Genomic DNA, 20568 nt, shown 5'->3' on the forward strand with positions numbered 1-20568 from the left:
GATTATGAAATTTCACACTGAAGTGTTAAAATATTTGAAGTATTAACAGATACAATAATTTTAAAAGAGATAAAAGTTGCCAGACAAAATTCTGATAATTAAATCAATCATAATTTATAATATTTTGTTTAATTTTTATTGAAAAAATCTCAAATAAATCCAAGAAAAATTATTATTCTTAACTTTCATTAACATTATTCCATTTCCTTTTAAAATAGCTTTCATTTGATATGCATTTTGCTAAAATTTCCAAAACAAAATTTCAACCGATTTATTAAGAATATGAAAATTTCATAGACAATATAGGCAATATGGGTATCAAATGATAGTAATTTAGGAGTACTTGAAGAATCCCTTATAAACTATATAAAAGAAGAAAAATTTGTTCGATTTTTTTTATAAAATTTATTGAATTTCTTAAAAAAAATCGAAAATAAATCTTTTTTTTTAAATTACTATTCTGAAAATGTGTTAAAACAACTTTAAATTTTTTAAAGAGTACTGTATTTAATAATTTCAGAAAAAAGTTTAGCACCGATTTATTAAGAATACGATAGATTTGTGGATAAAGTAAACAATATGGGTATCAAAATAAAGCATTTTAAGACTACTTTAAGAATTTAAATAAATTAAACTATAAAGTTTAATAATTTTTTGGAGAAAATTAATTTTGGAAAATTTTATAAAATTTGTTTTACAAAAAATCTTAAATAAACCTTGTAAGAAGTATTATTTATAATTTTTTTATCACAATTTTATTAAAGTTTATATAAGCTTTCATTTGATATGTATTTTGCTAAGATACCTTAACATTTTTTTTCAGCCGAATTATTAAGAATATAACAAATTTAAGGGTTATATAAGCAATATGGGTGTCAAAGTTTAGCATTTTCTGAATACTAAACGAAATTTAGATAAATTATAGAGATTATCAATATTTTATGGAATAAAATATAATTTTTTTAAAATTTGTTTATATTTTTATAAAAAATTAAAAATTTGATAAAAACATTTTATTATAAAAATCTTTAATTATTTGCGAGCATAATTTTTAGCAAAGAAATTAATATCAATTTTAGATTTTTTCAGGAAAAAGAACTTAAATTTTTATATATTTTTTTATAATTTGTTAAAATTTTTGTTACAAATTTTGCAATAACTTTTAAAAAAAATATTATTTTTAAAATTTGTTATCATAATTATATAACCCTTTACATTAGCTTTCATTTGATATACATATTGATTGAATCTTTAAAAATTTTTATTAAGACCGATTTATTAAGAATGTGAGTTATCTTTAGATAATATAAGCAATATGGGTATTAAGGTTTAGCATTTTATGAGTACTCAATGAAATTGATATAAACTAGGTATTTGTAAGTACTCTTGGCTAAAAAAATCGACTTTTTAATAAAATAATACATTTTTTTGAAAAATATAAATTTTTAAGTAAAATATTTTTTTTGTAAAATATCAATATTTTAATAAAATATACATTTTTAGATTAAAATTTTTTTTATTCAAAATAATTTTTTTAATCAAAATATTTTTTTTTTTAAATTAAAGTTTTTTATGAAAAATCTATAATTTTGCGAAAATAACTTTTATATCGATTCCCTATATGTAGCAGTAACTGTTATAACGCTTCTATAAAATAACAAGTGCGTGCTTTCTGGTTGACAAAAGTTTACTTAAGCTCAACTAACAACTACATCTACAAATAACAACAACAAATCTAAGAGTTACTTGCCTTATATGGTACACGAAATTATGCGAAGCGCATAGTAAGCATTGCTTTTGTCTTTACGCTAAAGCTAGACCTTTTTAAGAGAGGTGATTTTCAAGACTTATATCAAAGCTCAGTAAATAGTTAGATATGACATATTATATATCACTGGAAAGGTAATTAAGTCTAGTTTGCAAAAATTATCATTATCAATAAAAATTTTTATTAATGTGGAGTAAATATGCCGGGTAAATGAAAAAATATTTATTTCATTTAACAGATTTACTTATGTATGCAAATCTGATTAAAGTTTAGTCTTGCTGAAAAATCGTTTCAATTTTTTCCCTAATAATAATTTCATTTTGTCAATATTGTTCATGTATCTTAGAAATATGGTTGTCTCTATAAATTGCCAATCCAGTAAACATTGTCCAATCATGTTTTTATCGTTTAAACAAAATCTAAACTTTTTTTTTGATAATGTAAAATAAGCAAAAAATACTTTCCTGTATACAAATGAATATTTTTGTCCACATTTTTTTTTTGTTTTTGCTATTTTGTAAAATAGCACTTTATGCTTTTGCAAGTCATTTTTCTTATTCTATGTAACAAAAAGTGAAAAAAAAATGTAAGTAAAATGTGTTGAAATCTCTAAAATACATCTTGTTATTGGACTCTCTTCTTTGTTATTTCATCTTGTTCATAACCACACATTTATTTACTTGAAAACATGTTCGAACATTTTGCCATCGAACATATTGATTCATTGATGTTAAAGTCAATTCTTGCTTGTTCAATAACATATTTTTTTCTTCTATCTTCTGTTAATAATTTGAAATTTTTACTTATGTTTTTTCTGTTTTTTTTTTTTAATAAATACTATATAGTTGTTGTTACTTATTATTTTTTATTTGTATTTATTGACTGAATGTGTAAATTGAAATATGTCTAATGTTTCTTGGCCAAAATGACATTTAGTACTTTTCATTTACTGACCATTAGCTTGTTGCTGAGGCTGTTGTCTGTCTAGCTGTTAATGTGGTTGTTTTTATTACATATCAAACTATATGAGGGTATATTGATTTTGTCATTCTATTTGTAACACATAGAAATAGGCCGATATAAGTATACATATCGGTCCATGATTTCAACTAGCCGCCATACAGAGAGATTTTGTACAAGTTTACATATAACACTGTTCCCAGTTTTCTCGACGGTAACAATCATCCTAAGGCAGACAATTTTTATACAAAAACAATGCTTCTATGGAAGATAGTTCCAAGACGTAAACAATCTTTGAAAGGCAAACAATTTATATATGAAAGTAGTCTTCTTAAGGAAGACATTTTCTAAATGAAAAACGTCTTTCTAAGGAAGACAATTTTTATACGAAAACAGTCTTCATAAGGGAGACAACATCTAGATGAAAACAGTTTCTAAGAAAGACAGTTTCTAAACAAAACAATCAATCTTAAGAAGACAGTTTCTATATGATAACAGTCTTCCTTAAGAAGACAGTTTCTATACGAAAACAGTCTCCCTAAGGAAACAGTTTCTATATGAAAACAGTCTTCCTAAGGAAAACAGTTTCTATACGATAATAGTCTTACTAATGAAGACAGTTTCTATAAGAGAACAGTCTTCCTTAAGAAGACAGTTTCTGTATGAAAACAGTCTTCCTAAGGAAGACAGTTTCTATATGAAAACAGTCTTCCTAAGGAAGACAGTTTCAATACGAAAACTGCCTTCTTAAGGAAGACAGTTTCTATGCGAAAACAGTCATCCTTAAGAAGACAGTTTCTGTATGACGCATAACAGTCTTCCTAAGGAAGACAGTTTCTATTCGAAAACAGTTTTCCTTAAGAAGACAGTTTCTATATGAAAACAGTCTTCATAAGAAGACAGTTTCTCTACGAAAACGGTCTTCCTTAAGAAGACAGTCTTCCTAAGGAAAACAGTTTCTCTACGATAATAGTCTTACTAATGAAGACAGTTTCTATAAGAGAACAGTCTTCCTTAAGAAGACAGTTTCTGTATGAAAACAGTCTTCCTAAGGAAGACAGTTTCTATACGAAAACAGTATTCCAAACAAAGACAGTTTCTATACGAAAACAGTCTTCCTAAGGAAGACAGTTTCTATACGAAAACAGTATTCCAAAGGAAGACAGTTTCTATACGAAAACACTCTTCCTAAGGAAGACAGTTTCTATACGAAAACAGTCTTCCTGAGGAAGACAGTTTCTATGCCAAAACAGTCTTCTTAAGGAAGACAGTTTCTATACGAAAACAGTCTTCCTTAAGAAGACAGTTTCTGTATGAAAACAGTCTTCCTAAGGAAGACAATTTCTTTAAGAAGACAGTTTCTGTATGAATACAGAAGAAGACAGTTCCTATATGAAAACAGTTTCTGTATGGAAACAGTCTTCCTAAGGAAGACAGTTTCTATACGAAAACAGTCTTCCTTAAGAAGACAGTTTCTGTATGAAAGTAGTCTACCTAAGGAGACAGTTTCTATATGAAAACAGTCGTCCTAAGGAAGACAGTTTCTATACAAAAACAGTCTTCCTATGGATGACATTTTCTAACGAAAACAGTCTTCCTAAGGCAGACAGTTTCTATGCGAAAACAGTCTTCCTAAGGCAGACAGTTTCTATGCGAAAACAGTCTTCCTAAGGAAGACAGTTTCTATACGAAAACAGTCTTCCTTAAGAAGATAATTTCTATACGAAAACAGTCTTCCCTAAGACAGTTTTTATATGAAAACAGTCTTCCTATGGTTCGATTTATAAAGACCTATTCGATGTTAGGTATTTAAGATTCGGCCTAAACGACTATAACACTTTTACTGGGTACTGTTGAAATTTATTTTACATTTGTAAGTGTGAACATCTGTCTGTCAGTCAGTCTTTTTTTATTTATTTTGTTAACAAATGTTATTTGTCTTTCAAAGAATTTAGGTTTTCTTTCCATTTTTCGTGATGCTTTTGCTTTTTTAAAAACAATTTTTGGGTAGTTTTAGTTTTTTTTTTAACGAGAAAGTGCAAACAAAGTATTAAAATCAATTTTGTGTATAGAAAATAAATAGTTGAATTATGAATTTAAAAAAAAATTTTAAATAAAATGGGGTTATATATTAAAGAACTTATAGGCAAAATCATGTCAATGGACAGACAGATTTATATAAAAATATAAGCTCTTCTCCAACAGAAGAGTAGTTACCGAGATTTTTTTAGACATTTCTTCCCTGTTAAGTGACCATTATTACATTCTTAATCCAATATTTTAGTCAAATTCTGTTCATTTTAACTACAACCTTAACTTATCATCATTCACATGCATGATTTTTGACAACCAATATAAAATTTAAAAAAAAGTTTTTATGATTTCTATTTCATTGACATGTAAGTTACATTTTGTCTCCAAAAAACATGTAAATCAATATTTACACTTACATACACATACATACATACATATATATTACTTTATGTAAATGTGTCACATACATACATTCATATGAATATCTTTGTAAAACATCATCATACATTTCATGCTCGAAGTAACAAAATATCGCTCTTTTGAACTACTATACCCATACAGAATTTTTTTATGAATTTTTATGCTATTTTTTCATATATACATAGTACTTTTAAAACATATATTGTTAAAATATTCAAACAAATTTCATGCAAAAATATTTTACACTAAAAAAGAAAGATATGAAAGTGAACAGAGAGTGAGAAGTGAAAAAAAAACAAATATACATTTTAAATAGAATTTTAAAATGTCATAAAGTTTAATAGATTTTATAGTAGTTGGTGGAAAAAAACTAATAACTATGGTCATTGACAGTTAACACTATATATTTTTTGTATATACTTTTTAATAAAAATAAATATCAAATTGTAGTTTTCATGTAAATTTATTAAAAAATTTATTTGCCACATCTAAATATTTTATGAATAAATACTAACGACTGGTTGTACATAAATAAATTTTATGGAGACTTTATAAAACTGTTATATTTTTTAATAAAATATAAAGAAAATTTGGGGCAAGGGTAAATATATAGAAAATATATAACATTTTGTGATAAAAGTAGCTGAATAATAAAATAGTTTAAACCTTTTCTACAATGGAAATATTATATCAAATTTGATTTCGAAAAAATGTTAAAATACATTATTAAATCTATTACAAGTGGCTAGAAATTATATATTTTTAAAATTTTTTTTATCTCCATTTAATTCCCCTTTAAATTACCTTTCATTTGAGATACATTTCGTTAAAATCCCTTAATTTAGATTTTTACTCCGATTAATTAAGAATAAGTGAACTCATGATTTAACATATACAATATGGGTATCATAATTTAGCATTTGGCAACAACTATTAGAAATAAATATAAGTCTTACAAAATTTCAAAGTTTGTGGAAGAAATTTATCAAATATCTCTATTTTCTAAATTTATTGTATAATCTAGTTCAAAACTTTAAATTTTATTAAAAAATCTCATATAAATTAGCGGAATTTATATATTTTTTTATAGTTTTTATCATAATTTTACTCCCCCTTTGAATTATCTTTCATTTAAGCTACATTTCGTTTAAATCCCTTAATTTTTATTTTAACACCGATTTATTAAGAATGAGTAAATTCCTTATTTAACCTAATTAATATGGGTATCAAAACATAGGATTTGACAACAACTTTTAGAAATTAATATAAATCTTATAGAATTCCAAAGTTTGTAGAGCAAATTTGTTAAATATCTCTATTTTTAACATTTATTGTTGTATATAGAAAAACTTTAAATTTTATTATAAAATTAAAACAAAATATATTTTTGAGAGTTTTTATTTTCTTCTTTGAATTACCTTTCATTTAAGGTACATTTCAATGAAATCTAGTAATTTAGATTTTTACACCGATTTATTAAGAATGAGTAAATTCATTATTAAACATAGTTAATATGGGTATCAAAATTTAGCATTTGACAACTGCTTTTAGAAATCAATATAAATTTTATAGAATTCCAAAATTTTTACAATAAATTTGTTAAAAATGTAAATAAATTAATAATTATTTAAAATATTTATGAGTAAATATTTATTTTTTCAGTAAAAATTAAATATTTTTGAAATCATTTATCTCTATTTTACTGCCCTTTGAATTACCTTTCTTTCAAGATACATTTCGTTTAAATACCTTAATTTTGATTTTTACTCCGATTCATTAAGAACAAGATATTATAATAGTTAGTACAAGCTTTAGGGGTATCAATATTTAGCTATTTACAAGTATTTTAAGAAATTAATATAAAACCTACAAATTTTGAATAATTTTAAAATAAAATCTTAAAAAAACTATAAATGCTAGCAATTTTTTTTCTTAATTATTTTTGATTATAAATCACAGTAATATTAATATTTTTAAAATATTTTTCCATATTTTGAAATACTTCCAAAATAGCTTTCATTTGCTGTATATATCACAGAAATCCCTTAATTTCCTAAACTATACCGATTTATTAAGAATGAGTAAAAATTAAAGTTAACATAGGCAATATGGGTATCAAACTTTACTGTTTTGTGAGTACTTTCAGAAATAAATATAAACCAGGTGTAATTATAAAATTATTAGAAGAAAATATTTAAAATGAAATGCAGAACAAAAAAACGGTAAACAAATAAAATATCTAAATAATAAGCTAACTTTCCATAAAATTTTAAATTTTACGTTAAATTTAATATAAATTGACACATTTTTTTTCGTTTTGTTTATTTGTACTTCACTTTTATTTTCATGCATATTTTATACATGTGCGAGTTGCTAGTGGAAGACAAAAAATAAATATATGAAAACTCGTTGAAAATAAAACATTTTTTCCCTATATTATTTATTTGAACAAACATTATTATTTAAAAATTTTATTTATTTTGATTTACTAGAGCATAACAATATTTTATGTAGGTGTGCGTAAATTTATACAGACACACACTTAAAAGTAGGGGAATATAAATATGTTTGGTTTTTTGGAATTGAATGACATAAACGTGTGTAATTTTATTTCAGACAAACAAAGTGTGTATGAAACATTTTATTTTGTAAAGAAACAATTTTGATAAGACTGTTGACATAAACTGAGTTTAATGATTTAATATTATTTTGGTAGAAAATCTACAAAAATTAAAACTTTTGAAAAAACTCAAGTTTTTACAGGACACTTGCTTGAGTATCACAATACTAATAAAAATGCAACAGAGCAAATGAGTGCGAATAAGTAGTTACCGCTACTTTGAATTAAAAATTTCATTTAATGTTTAATTTTTTTACATTTTAACATTTATTTTTAATTTAAATTACATAAATCTTCTTTAATTGAAAATTTAACAATTTGTTTTCTTTTTTTTTTTTTTTGTCTATAATTTCTATTATTAATTATTTTAACAAAAGTTGTGTTTTTTATTTAACAATTTATTTTTAATTAGACATTTCTAAAACACACATTTTTTTCTCATTTAAAACACAAAACACTTTATCAATTTATGAATATGTTTTTTGTGTATGTAACTAATTAAAATACACTCAAAAATTTAATACAATTATAGCAAATCAACAGGTGTTTTTTTTTTTAAAGAAATAATAACTTTATTACGTCTTTAATTGTTAACGTTTTAATTTAAGTTATTTAAACAGTTTTTTTACGCCATTTTTTTTAATTAAATTGTATGGCTTTTAAGGGTAATTGTCATGGAAAAATAAAGTAAATGAAGTGCATATACATAAGTGTTAAATGCAACAGAGATGGCAGTAATATATTAATAATATATAAATTTTAAATTTTATAACAAATTAGTTGGAAAATATGGAAAAATAGCAGATTTATAACAATAAAACTCTAAAAACTGGTTATTTATCGTAATAAAGCCTTGAAAAGTTATTATTTTCGAAATTCCTTAACATAATTTTAATCTCCCTTAAACTAGCTTTCATTTGATATGCATTTCACTAAAATCGCTTAAATTTATTTTTGCCCCGATTTATTAGGAATATACGAAATCTTTAGATAATATCATCAATATGGGTATTAAAATTTGGCATTTTGTATGTACTTCATGAAATTTATATAAACCATTATGATTTTGATAGTTATCAGAAGATATATTTTTAAAAATATTATGTGAAAAGGGATTTTGTTAAAACTTTGTATTGCTACAAATAGTAGAATAATTATTATTATGAAAATCGTTTTATATAACTTTATTTTCCTTTAAATTAGCTTTCATTTGATATGCATTTCACTAAAATCGCTTAAATTTATTTTTGCTCCGATTTATTAGGAATATACGAAATCTTTAGATAATATCATCAATATAGGTATTAAAATTTGGCATTTTTTAAGTACTTTAAGAAATGTCTATAAACCTTATTGATTTTGGTAGTTTTTAGAAGAAATATTTTTAAAATATTAAATGAAAAGAGATTTTATTAAAACTTTGCATCGCTATAAATCTCAAAGTAATTATTATTTTAAAATCATTCCAACATAACTTCTTTTTCTTTTAAACTAGCTTTCATTTGATATACATTTCAATAAAATCCCTTCAATTTATGTTTCCCCCGATTTATAAGGAATATGCGAAATCTTTATATAAAATCATCAATATGGGTCTCAAAATTTGGCATTTTATAAGTACTTTAAGAAATCAATATAAACTGTACTGATTTTGATAGTTTTTAAAGAAAATATTTTTAAAAGTATTAACAGAAACATTATTTTATTAAAATTTTGTATCGTTATAACCAGTAGAATAACTATTGTCATAAAAATGTTTTTACATAAATTTATTTTCTTTAAAATTAGCTTTCATTTAATATGCTTTTCAATAAAATTCCTTTAATTTATGTTTGAACCGATTTATAAGGAATATGTGAAATCTTTAGATAATATCATCAATATGGGTATCAAAATTTGGCATTTTGTAAGTGCTTTAAGAAATTAATATAAACTGTAGTGATTTTTTTAGATTTTAGAGGAAATATTTTAAAAATATGTAAAAAGAGATTTTATTAAAACTTTGTATCGCTATAAATCACAGAGTAATTATTATTTTAAAATTATTTCAACATAACTTCTTTTTCTTTTAAACTAGCTTTCATTTGATATGCATTTCAATAAAATCACTTAATTTTAAGTTTGAACCGATTTATAAGGAATATGTGAAATCTTTAGATAATATCATCAATATGGGTATCAAAATTTGGCATTTTGTAAGTGCTTTGCGAAATTAATATAAACTGTACTGATTTTTTTAGATTTTAGTGAAAATATTTGAAAAATATTAAATGAAAAGAGATTTTATTAAAACTTTGTATTGCTATAAATATCAAAGTAATTATTATTTTAAAATTCTTTCAACATAACTTATTTTTTCTTTTGAACTAGCTTTCATTTCATATACATTTTAATAAAATCGCTTAATTTTAAGTTTGAACCGATTTATAAAGGATATGTGAAATCTTTAGTTAATATAGTCAATATGGGTATCAAAATTTTGCATTTTGTAAGTACTTTAAGTACTTGATATAAACTTAGGGTATTTTTATAGTTTGTAAAGCAAATATTTAAAAACTTTTAACAGAAATGTAATTTTATTAACATTTTATGTCATTATATATATCTTAGAGAGTTTATTATTTTGAAATTTGTTCAACTTAATTTCATTTCCTGTTAAATTAGCTTTTATTTGATATATATTTTAATAAAATCGCTTAATTTTAAGTTTGCCCCGATTTATTAAGAATATGCCAAAACTAAATATAATAGCATCAATATGGGTATCAAAATTTGGCATTTTAACTATGCAATCAATCAGCTACACATGTATATACAGACATCATTAAATTCCCAAAATATATTTAAAATCAATAACAATTTAATACCTCCAATATAGGGTAGGTTTATACTAAATAATTTGCATGATTTAATTTTTAGAATTTTGTTTTTAAATTGCTAATTTCAAGTATCACATTAATTTGCAAAATCACGCAAAGTTTGAAAAACTATTAAAATTGTTTTCGGTACGTTTTTGTTTTGTTTCAAAAAACAATCGAGTAATTTATTGTGATATTTTTTTTTTAATGAAACGTACACTTAGTTAAATACACTATAATATGCAAAGTAAACAATTGAAAATTTAAGCGGAGATTAGTCAGTTTTTGGAGAAAAATAAAGAGAGAGTCTACTATGTACTTACAGTCACATAGATATAAATATTAGGGGGGTTGTTTTACAATACATTTTAGTTTAGAGAATTTCAAGCAAATCTGGTTGGATTGTGTGGAAAGTTTGAGTCGTATTTTTTCGCCAATTATAGGTACTAACATATTTTGAAACCTCCCTAATATACCCATTCAAAATATTCCAAACTTTGTGAGACTTTTGCCGACACAATTTTATTTGAAATAATGCATTTTTTTGTCAGTGTATTGATGTTTTTAAAACTGCTAATTTAAGCATTTTTTCAAACTTCAAGGTAAATAAATGAGTCCAAAGAACCAAAAAAAACCTAAACACCTTTATGACACTTTACTTGTCAAGAGAGAGAAGAAAATGGGGATATAAATAACAAAATTGCAGACAGCGAGAGAGTGAGCAGTGTCAGTGTAAATATTGAATTACATTAAAATAAACTTCAGTTTTAACTGACGTGTGTTTATTGAAATTTAATTATAACCCTATGAAGAGTACAGAAAATAAAAATTAAAACAAAAATATTTTTTTCTAAAAAAAAAGTGTCATAAAAATCAGTCACGAATAGAGGAATTTGAAACTATACGTGGTATATGGTTTTTGGAATGACAGTAAAAAAAATGTCTTTAATTAAATAATAACTATTAAATTGTTATTAAATAATTAAAATGAAAATTTAGCAACAAATATTTAATACACTTAAAATAAATGTTTTAAGAATATTTTCGTACTCCTTGTCATTCAGTTAAAAGTTTTTTTTTTTTTAATAATTTTCTTTACGTACAAAAGTCAAGGTTTCACCTTTCAAATTTGAATTTATATTTTAAACAGGCTTTTTTGTGTTTCAATTAAATCGATATTTATTGAAACAATTTATTGCGTTTATTTTATAAAAAACAAATTGTACTTTGAATTTAAGTACATATGCATTATTTATTGCAATGAATAAGTACTAAAACAGAATAAAAACTAAATAATTATGAAATAAATTTTAGTAAAATACATGATAATTTCCTTATTTGACCTTTAAAAGTGCTAAGCATAATGTTAGTTTCAAAAATATTACAATAAACAGTCAATATGCATCGAAGCATGTGTTGTAATTTTGTGAATCGGAAGGCGGCCCTATATACATACATATAAACACAGGTTATATACTTTTGTTATCATGGACAATTATTGCCCATTTTCTATATCCAACAAACCTAGTCTATATAGAGTAATTGTGAATAGAGCAATAGGTATAGAGTAATAGGTTTAGAACCTAATATGTTTTCAATAGACCGACAGACAGACAGACAGACAGACAGACAGACAGACAGTTTGAAGTACGAACGGATGTGGCTAGATAGTCATTGAGTCAAATAAACACTCTCAATATAAATATTTTTGTTGTTCTACGATCAATATTTCAATATATTATGACTATTCTACCAAAGTTATTATGATTTTTCTCAGCAACATGTTGCTGGATAGTCATTGAGTCAAATAACAACTCTGAATATAAATATTATTGTTGTTCTACGATCAATATTTCGTTATGACTATTCTACCAAAGTTTTTAATATTTTGCTCAGCTTCTATCATAGCAACATGTTGCTAATAAAATATTTATCAACATCTTTTTTTTAATAATAAAAAGAGGTCAATTTGTAAAGTGTTGTGAGTTAAAGAGTTCAAATGGTTATTATACATTAATAAGGAATCGTTTCTATAAAGTTAATTTTTGGAGATTTCTTAGCAACATGTTGCTTAAACATAAGAAATTTTTCTGTATTTTTTTAACAAAAGAAATATTTTTTAAATTAATAAGGTTTAAATATGTTTTTTTAAATCGTATACATGTATTTTGAAGTAAAACTCGCTATTTTTATACCCTTCACCTTCGTGAGAAGGGATATATACCCTTCCGTTTGTAATTTTCACAATATAATTTTCCGACCCTATAAAGTATATATATATATATATTCTGGATCCCTAGAGATAGTGGAGTCGATTAAGTCATATCCGTCTGTCTGTCTGCCTGTCTGTCTGTCTGTCTGTCCGTCTGTCTGGTGAAATCAGTTTTCTGAAGACCCCAGACATCTTCGGGATCCAAATCTTCAATACTTCAATACAGACATGCTTTCGAGAAGTTTCCTATTTAAAATCAGCAAAATCCGTCCATAAATAACGGAGATATAAGAAAAATCCCAGACAACCTCTGAACATTTTATCAAAAAAAGATAATTTTTTGCATTCTTTAATAAAAAAGCAACAACAACACTGCTTATTTGAAAAAATATGTATGTTTCGATGTATGTTTTGTGATGTCCTACAAAATAGGACCAAAAATATTGGTCCTACACCCACCTAAAGTAATATAGCTATGTCCGTCTGTCCCTCCGTCCGTCTTTGTGTCCATGTAAACCTTGCGCGTACTGTACAGGTCGCATTTTAAATCAAAGGAAATATCTGTAAATTTCTTTAATTCATTCATTAAATCAGAATGTTTTAAATAAAACTCGTATTAGTTTGTTAAAAAGAATATCTTAGCAACATGTTGCTTATCTAGTTTTTATTCAAAAACTTAAGAAAACAACTGAGTATTTTCTACAATTTATTATAGAGTTTAAACAGATTTAAGTTAAAATTTTTTAAATAAAATTTTTATTAATTTAATGAAAAAAGCTTCTTGTCAACATGTTGCAAAAAATAATAAAATAAAGTAAAATAATAAACTTTTTCATGGATTTTTTCTACTTTAGACTAAAATAATAACATTTATTAAAGAATTTTGTTGTTTCTATAAGAATTTACACTTTTTATTTTATAGCAACATGTTGCATGGAACAATTTTAACCTTAATATAACTTTTTAAAGAATTCTTTGTCGGAACATTTTTTAAAGATTTTTTTTTTAAATCCTTCATGTAAAAAGAGTTATATTTCGGAAACCATTTTAGTTATCAGTTTAATGCAACATGTTGCTGAAATATTAAAGAGACAATATTTTAAAAAATTTAACAAAAATTCCTTCTAGTGTAAACAAAAACTCTGTAAACAAAACGCTGAGATGTTTGTTTTAGCAACATGTTGCTTACAATTAGAAATTTTTGGTCATATTTCAAAATAAAGTTCTTTAGTTGAAATTAAATGTTTTAAAAATTTTGTCTCTTTCCTAGAAGAATTTCAACCTTTATTTCATGGCAACATGTTGCTAAGAAACATTGATATTGATGTTCTTTAAATTTGTTTCGTCTTGATAATTGTTTCTTAATTTAAGAACTTTTCAGTATTTTTGTTAAAATATTGTTTCTTTAAAATAAAAGGAATTCACTCAAATAATAGTTAATATCATGTAACAAAATTTCCATATGTTAATGAGTTGAAGCAACATGTTGCATACAAATATTTAGTGTATTTGATTTTGAAATAAAAGTAACACCTTTTCCATACAAAAAATTTAAATAATAGATTATTTTGCTTTAGTTTTTTCGTTAATTTTCTTTAAAACGCACAAATCACAAATTAAATAAAATTTTTCTCAGCAACATGTTGCTAACAAGATTTTCTTCAGTTTAAAAACACTTGTTTTTTTATGGTATTTGTAAAAAATTCTTTTAACATATTTTCAAAATCTTTCATAATCCCTTGAAATTGATTTCTTGACACTGACATGAAACAATATAAAATATTCTCACGCCAACTTTTTTTTTGTTTTGTTTTAAACACTTTAAACTAATAGATTTAAATGCATGGATAAAGCAATTAACTTTTACGAGATCTACACGATAATATGACATAATCTTTCATTCAGTTTAAGTTTTGGCAGTAAAAATTTTATCACTTTTTTATGTAAGAACTGTTGAAAAATTTGTTTTTTTTTTTTAGTTAATGGAGTGCACTCCTTTAAAGTTCTTATTTACACATGTATTTGATATGAATTTTAAATATTTTTTTTATTTATTTTCTTATATAGAATATTTTCTTATATAAAATTTTTTCTTATTAGTATTTTTACGTTTTTTTATTATTTTTCTTGTTTAAATTCCAAACACACACTCCCACTATTAATATGACAATATATTTTTCTTTTCTTCTTTTTAAAGTTGTATTTTTCTGAGTGTATATTTAATTAATTTATTTTTTTTTCACAGGTATTAAAGGCAAAAAAAGGTTTTATTGTTTATTGCAAAAATATTTATTTTCGTTTAGCGTAAATTAGGCGAATTAAACATAAAACTGCTGACAACCGCAAAATTTTGTATTTACAAAACCTTGGAGTTTAGTAAATTTTTTTCTTTTTAAGTTATATAAAAATGAAATAGAGATAATAATTGGCGGCTTTTTTATAAACTGAAAAACAATAACACTTTTAACAAATATATTTTTATTTTGAAATTTTACAAATTTTCACTATTTTCATTTAATTTCATTTAATTAAAACATTTATTTCATAATTAATTTGTTTAACCTTAAATTAATTTTTTAAACCACCTCTTTAAATAACTTTCTAAGCACTTTTTTCTCCGTTAATTTGAAACTAAAGTACAAATAGGCTCAATTTTTTGTAAACGTTGTTTGCAATATATTTCCCGTGTTTGGTCCGTTAACGTTTATTTTTCGAATTTTAAGCTTTAAACCGTGACTTTAAAGTACAATGGAAAAATAAACTAAATAAAATTTAAACAAATTATAAAAGTTGAAATGTAAAAAACAATTAAAACAAACATTGACACTGCAATCGTTCATAAAGAGAGAGACTAAATGAAACAGAAATTTCAAAAAAAAAAAAAAAAAAAACGTCGAACGAAGAACACAACAAACGATCGACAACACAGACAACAAGTGACGATTTCAATTTCAGGTAATAACTAACAGATACAAAATATATTTTTGTATCTAATACCCTCCGCCTTCGAAATTCAGTCGAACAGTCAGTACTTCACACAAAAATAATAATAAATAAATAAATACTCAACAACAACTACAATATATAAAAAAAAAACAATACAAGTGAACGACAGAAAATAATGAAAAAAAAAACCCAAACCATACATTAAACTGAGAGCCAGAGCACAGCGGAGCGGGCCATGACAACCAAATGTGAGAATAAGCTTTACACGTTTTTTAGTATTTTGTCGTATTTAAATGTTTTTCCAATGTATTCTTATACACCGTTTCCCATGGGTAAGGGATTAACTAAGATTAACATTTCAGACCCGCATACCAGAAACTACGTACTTTTGAATGTTTGTTACTTTAGAACTGACCTAGAACTGATCTATAACTGAACTAGAACATAACTAGAACAGCACTGGAACTAGAACAGAACTAGAACAGAACTAGAACTGAACTAGAACAGAAACAGAACAGAACTAGAACTGAACTAGAACAGAACTAGAACAGAACTAGAATAGAACTAGAACAGAACTAGAACAGAACTAGAACAGAACTAGAACAGAACTAGAACAGAACTAAAACAGAACTAGAACAGAACTAGAACAGAACTAGAACAGAACTAGAACAGAACTAGAACAGAACTAGAACAGAACTAGAACAGAACTAGAACAGAACTAGAACAGAACTAGAACAGAACTAGAACAGAACTAGAACAGAACTAGAACAGAACTAGAACAGAACTAGAACAGAACTAGAACAGAACTAGAACAGAACTAGAACAGAACTAGAACAGAACTAGAACAGAACTAGAACAGAACTAGAACAGAACTAGAACAGAACTAGAACAGAACTAGAACAGAACTAGAACAGAACTAGAACAGAACTAGAACAGAACTAGAACAGAACTAGAACAGAACTAGAACAGAACTAGAACAGAACTAGAACTAGAACAGAACTAGAACAGAACTAGAACAGAACTAGAACAGAACTAGAACAGAACTAGAACAGAACTAGAACAGAACTAGAACAGAACTAGAACAGAACTAGAACAGAACTAGAACAGAACTAGAACAGAACTAGAACAGAACTAGAACAGAACTAGAACAGAACTAGAACAGAACTAGAACAGAACTAGAACAGAACTAGAACAGAACTAGAACAGAACTAGAACAGAACTAGAACAGAACTAGAACAGAACTAGAACAGAACTAGAACAGAACTAGAACAGAACTAGAACAGAACTAGAACAGAACTAGAACAGAACTAGAACAGAACTAGAACAGAACTAGAACAGAACTAGAACAGAACTAGAACAGAACTAGAACAGAACTAGAACAGAACTAGAACAGAACTAGAACAGAACTAGAACAGAACTAGAACAGAACTAGAACAGAACTAGAACAGAACTAGAACAGAACTAGAACAGAACTAGAACTAGAACAGAACTAGAACAGAACTAGAACAGAACTAGAACAGAACTAGAACAGAACTAGAACTAGAACAGAACTAGAACAGAACTAGAACAGAACTAGAACAGAACTAGAACAGAACTAGAACAGAACTAGAACAGAACTAGAACAGAACTAGAACTGAACTAGAATAGAACTAGAACAGAACCAGAACAGAACTAGAACAGAACTAGAACAGAACTAGAACAGAACTAGAACAGAACTAGAACAGAACTAGAACAGAACTAGAACAGAACTAGAACTGAACTAGAACTGAACTAGAACTGAACTAAAACTGAACTAGAACTGAACTAGAACTGAACTAGAACTGAACTAGAACTGAACTAGAACTGAACTAGAACTGAACTAGAACTGAACTAGAACTGAACTAGAACTGAACTAGAACTGAACTAGAACTGAACTAGAACTGAACTAGAACTGAACTAGAACTGAACTTGAAGTAGAACTGAACTTGAAGTAGAACTGAACTTGAAGTAGAACTGAACTACTAATTAAGGAGAATCGAAGACATTGTTTTCAGGCATAAAACTGATGATTTCTGATTCCAAAATTTGCCAAAGTTGTGCAAATTTATAATTTTGGTTATTCTCCGAAATGGTGTTGAACATATTTAATTATATTTAGTTGTTTTTTATTTTCAAAATAAAAGAAAATAAATAAAAAAAATTAAATAAAAATGTATTGAGTTATTTTGTAGTTTTTTTTTTTTTTTTTTTGTTTTTATTTCTTTCTATTTTTCCCGTTGACGAATGACATACTGAAAAATAAAGTACTTGTTGAACAAATGTGACGTTTAACTAAAGGTTGTCAGTAGAGAGCACAAGTTCTACAAAATGTAGTTGTTGTTTTGGTTCAATACCTATGAAGAAATTCATTAAAATGGATAGAAATACACAAACACAACAGAACTGTGTCAAATTTTTTTAAATGAAGAAGAAATCATTTAAAATTCTAAACATTTAATACACATTGAGTTAGATTATAATGATGATAATAATGATCTTCATTATCATTATTATCTAAGTGACAAATAGATCTTTATGCTTTTTTAAATTATTTTGTGGATATAGTTTCTATATATAATTCTGGTGATGTTATTTTAAATTGTTTTCAAAAAAAAAGTAAACAAATTTAGTTTTTTTTGTTTAAACAATTTATGTTTAATATTCCTAGTAGTGAGTGACTTTGACAGACATCACTTGTTATTTTAGTTTTTTTTTTGAGTTTTTGAATTTTTAATTTGTTTATGTATTTGTAACGGTAGTTCCTTTTTTTTTTAAAACAATTTTAAATTTTACATGTTTAAATTTGCATTAATTGTTTAAGTGTTTTTTAGTTTAGTTTTTTTTTTTTCAGAAATAGGTCACAAGTTATTTATTTGTTTTTATTTAGCTTTTTTTGGTGTAATAGTTTTAGTTAATGTTCAAATTAATAGCGTTAATATTTGTGTTAACAATTTTCTAAATTGTAACCTTTATTATTGAAAGCATGAAATAATTTCAAAATTATTTCAAAATTCTTTTTTTTTAATATATTACTTAATACTTGAACAGCAGTATTTGGTAAGATTAATATAAAATTTAGACAGACGGACGGACATCATTAAAACGATATTGAGTCCGATCCGATAGATTTTTTAACTAAAACTAAGAAGGTGGAATTGTTTTTTTCATCATATACATATTTGTCATAAATAGTAAATTTTTTTAAAAAAAGTTTGAAAATAATGTCAATTCCCTTATATGCCCGACCTAATTGAACAACCTGCTTCAATACCTTTAATCACTTAAATTTTCAACAACTCTTCCAATTTAATACATACAATTAAAATGTGTCCGTACTTCCATTGTTCATTTAAATGGCGCCTAAATGTTCAATATTTATAATTATTTTTAGCCACAATACAATAAATTACATACAATTCAATATAATTTTTATCTTTACGAAAAAACAAAATTAAAATTCTCTTCAGAATTTTTTTTTTAATTCTGCTATTCTTTGTGTAAACTGGCAAAAACATATGCCCTTTTTTGAAATAGCTTACAAAAAGTAAAAAAGAAATTAAGATAAAAAATCAATATAAATTTCTTTTCAAAATTCAAATAAATAAAAATTACTTTTTATACAAATATTCAATATTCAAGCCAAACAACCAGTACACACATATACACAGGAAGAACGCCCCTAATTAAGAGAGGAAGAAGCCATAATGATTTTTAATTTCAATATATAATTTGTATGGCCAGGGCGCTTGATTCCGCTATTGGGGATATTGTTCAAGTGTCTCTGGCACACACAAACAAAAAAACAATCGTTTTAAATAAATTTCAAAGAAAATTTGTATGTTTATTTGTATGTATGTGTTTATTATGATAATTGAAAAGTATAATTAAAATTCTGATTGAGCATTTGTTATTTTGGTTGATGTTGTTTTTGGTTGGTGTCTTGTTACTGATACTTGTTGAAAAATGTTGTTGTCTCAATTTTGTCAATTAAGTACAAAAGAAAATCATATTTCAGCTTTATTTTTGAACTTTTGTATGTACAACTTTGAACTTTTAATACAGCCCAGGCTTGACCGAATTGCTAGAGTTCTCCCTTCTCAGATTAAAATATATGATTTTTTCCGTTTTTAAATTATTTTTAATTTTCGAGTGTACAGATCAGCGGCCGGCACAAAGAGTAATCTACTACTATATTTATCAAACTATAGCATTGTTTTTCGACCAATCTATAGAGGAACTCATTCGATAATCTATCGACTAGTCAAAGCCTGTGGTCTATCAGCTAGTCTATAGACGAGTCTATCGACCAATTTATAGTATAGTCTATCAATAAGTTACTAGTCAGATCTATCGACAGGTCTATAATCTAGTCTATAGACCAGTCTATGGCCTAGTCTTTAGACATGTCTATAATCTAGTCTATAGATCTGTCTGTAATCTAGTATAGATCTGTATATAGACTAGTCTATAGACCTGTATATAGTCTAGTCTATAGACCTGTCTATAGTCTAGTCTATAGACCTGTCTATAGTCTAGTCTATAGACCTATCTATAGTCTACTCTATAGACCTTTCTATAATCTAGTCTATAGAACTCTCTATAGTCTAGTCTATAGACCAGTATAGACTCTGTGGTCTATCAGCTAGTCTATCGACCAATTTATAATATAGTCTGTCAACAAGTTACTAATCAGGTCTATCGATATATCTATAGAACTGTCCATAGACTACTC

At 25.4% G+C, this 20568-nt stretch overlaps 1 protein-coding gene across 2 annotated transcripts in view; it reads right to left on the reverse strand.

The window, feature by feature from the left end:
- Nucleotides 1-16321, reverse strand: part of LOC119611080 (putative mediator of RNA polymerase II transcription subunit 29) — a 28542-nt gene extending 12221 nt beyond the window's left edge. The window contains exon 1 of one of the 2 annotated variants that reach the window (XR_005232038.1): nucleotides 15458-16321. The gene's annotated coding sequence lies outside the window, so the exon portion shown is untranslated. The remainder of the gene's footprint in view (nucleotides 1-15457) is intronic. The other variant, XM_037966537.1, reaches the window with a different exon arrangement.
- Between the last annotated feature and the right edge of the window lie 4247 nt (nucleotides 16322-20568).

Source organism: Lucilia sericata, unplaced genomic scaffold (assembly GCF_015586225.1).
Source record: "Lucilia sericata isolate MDLA Ls3-8-SP2 unplaced genomic scaffold, ASM1558622v1 Contig001356F_arrow, whole genome shotgun sequence".
Taxonomy (NCBI): Eukaryota; Metazoa; Arthropoda; class Insecta; order Diptera; family Calliphoridae; genus Lucilia; species Lucilia sericata.